General features: G+C 41.4%; 1 pseudogene; it reads left to right on the top strand.

The window, feature by feature from the left end:
- Window positions 1-1,695: 1,695 nt before the first annotated feature.
- Window positions 1,696-2,635, top strand: LOC127020705 (olfactory receptor 5B21-like; annotated as a pseudogene).
- The last annotated feature ends 237 nt before the right edge of the window (window positions 2,636-2,872 follow it).

Below are 2,872 nucleotides of genomic sequence, written 5' to 3'. Positions count from 1 at the left end.
GAAAGCACTTCAGGGTTTCGTATCTGCCAGGGCATCCATGCTAATTGTTTGTACCATTGACTTGGCATCCATGCTAACAGTCAGTCTGTTTGCGCCGTTGACTTGGCCTACTCTGTCTCTCACCCCGGGGTGCTGCTCCCTCTTATAATCCTCACAGCACATCTATTTCTATGTTTCTCTTCTTTCTGGAGCTTTGCTTCAGGTCGTCCTGTGAAGGAACTCGGGCAATATTGACACAGTAGTTCTCCTCATCGTCTGCTTCAGATCAGAAATCCAGCTGTGGAAAACACCAGTTGTGGTTTGGCCCAGCAGAGATTGTTCTCTGAAATGCCACTGCATGCCCACATGCCATACATGAGTGCCTGCATCAAAGGCATGTTGTAAAGACACCATTCAAGTGGCTTGTGATACAGTCCCCTCTTATTCAGTATAACAGACACCCAGTTCACAGTGCGTTCATTAGGTATCTGGATGCCTTTGGAAAATGGAATATAATTGGAAATATGTGTGGAGGATGGAGAAAGCAAAGTGTATTAGTAAATTTCAGTGCAGTATTAGCATATTATAAACTTTAATCAAGAATGTTATTGGGAAGGTTCTACCCAATTGATAAATTATTTAAAATTTCCATTAGTAAAACTATCAAAGAAGATTTTGTGTTTATACTCAAGAGCATATAATGAGTCACAGGGACTTCTGAGTTCATCTTGGCTCCAGTATGTATGAAGATTTATTAAAGACAAAGCAAACACTTGGGAAGATCAAGCTCTTCGCTTTCATATGAAGACGATGAAAAGAGAAGACAGCCTGCAGAATCTGCGCTGCATCCCACAACGTGATGTGGGCAGGTGTCTGAGAGACCCCAGTCCATAACTGGCTACCATGGAGGTAAGCCTGACAAAGGAGAGTGTGCAGACTTGGGAAGAAAGTCAATGAAGAACTGATGAGAAGGTTAATTTCTGACTTTCTGTGTTTTTCTATCAGTGGAAATAATTGCCCATGTGCTGAACTGTAAGGCTCATCAGTTACTGACATGATTTATTATGCCAGTCACAGCTTTACCCGAATGTCCCAATATTTTTTAAGTGATGAGACATTGAACAAACTGCACAAACTGCATAAACAGTCCTCCCCACGCCTAAAATTTCCCTACCTTGTAAATCCACTGGGTCACCCAAGATGCAGAATATAAGAAAACTTGTGTGAACATTGTCTGGTTGCAGAAACTGATCTGATGTGACTGCAAGCTAATGCCATAGTTTAGGTGTAGGTAGTTTTGAACACCTTTCCCCATGTTGGCGTAGCTGGGTGATCTGCAAAGGAGCATAAGTACATAAATGTATATCCAGAGCACAAAAATTAAGAATTAGGGTATGCCTCTACAAGACAGGGAAACAAGCCAGGACACCGAGCCAAAAAATGGCATGTGATCATCCATACTTCTTAGAAAAGAAGAAAACTGTCTTGTCCCTGAGGCATACCAACAGTGATTGAAACTGAGATAAGACAATATGTTTTTTCATAGAAAATATTGCTGAAATGCTTTAAGAGTTGGAATTTTAAATAAGTTATCAGGACACAGAGATTGGATCCAAGAATTAAGTTGAATATTGTATCTTTACAGCCATGCATGGAAAACAGTTTTTTAATTTTTATATTACATTTTAGTATTTGCTTTCCCCAAGATTCAGCGTGATGTCAGCTACAGAGAAGCAAAACCAAACCTACATTACAGAATTCATCTTCCTGGGATCTGGCGATTTACCTGACCTTCAGGTTCCTCTCTTCCTGCTCTTCCTGGTGATCTACATGGTGACAATGTTGGGGAACATTCTCATCCTCATGTTCGTGGTAGCTAATCAGCATCTCCACACCCCAATGTATTTCTTCCTCAGTAACTTGTCCTGCTTGGAGATATGCTACAGCTCCACCATCCTGCCCAAGTTGCTGGCCAGCTTCCTGACAGGCAACAGAAGTATTTTCTACAGCAGCTGCATGACACAGTTTTTCATGTTTGCTTTTCTAGTTGGGGTAGAGTGTTATCTCCTGGCAGTGATGTCTTATGATTGATACTTAGCAGTATGCAAACCTTTGCATTTCATCACCCTAATGAATCATAAGCTTGGACAGCACTAGCTGCAGGGGCCTGGGTAAGTGGTTTTATGATCAGCTTTGTTATCACACTGTTGATGTCACAAATGGTGTACTGTGATCGCAGTGAGATTGAACATTTCTTCTGTGATTTCGCCTCTGTGATAAAATGCTCCTGCAGTGACACATTTCTGATAGAAGCTGTAACATCTTTGATGTCTGCTACATGTACTACACTGCCCTTTCTTTTCACTGTAGCTTAATCATCATCACCATCCTGAGAATTCCTTCAGCTACAGGGAGGCAAAAGGCATTTTCCACATGCTCCTCTCACCTCATTGCGGTCACTATTTTCTGTTCAACTCTCATCCTCGTCTACATGTTACCAAAAACTTGCAACCTCACAGCTTTTAACAAGTTGTTCTCTGTCTTCTACACTGTGGTGACACCCATGGTGAATCCACTTATCTACACCTTAAGAAACAAAGAAGTCAGAGGAGCCCCGGGAAAAGAAGTCCAGGCATTTATGGGTTTATATAAATGACATATCAAGAGCTATGCTTTGTGGGGCTTTTTTTTTGGGGGGGGGGGCAGACTATAAAAATATAAAGCATTGGAGATGATTTCCACAGCAAGTATATGGTCACCGATGTAGCAATTTGCCTAGTCACAAGTGGAGCTGGGTGGCAAAAAAATACGTTTTTTTGGACTTCCTCAAAAAAACCCTGTAAAACCAAAATCTAAGCACACCCCAAAATAATCGTGATTAAACTCAAAACAG

The sequence above is a fragment of the Gymnogyps californianus genome, chromosome 11 (genome assembly GCF_018139145.2).
Source record: "Gymnogyps californianus isolate 813 chromosome 11, ASM1813914v2, whole genome shotgun sequence".
Taxonomy (NCBI): Eukaryota; Metazoa; Chordata; class Aves; order Accipitriformes; family Cathartidae; genus Gymnogyps; species Gymnogyps californianus.
The sequence above is the reverse complement of the archived record's forward strand: the minus strand, read 5'-3'. Positions and strand labels throughout refer to the sequence as shown.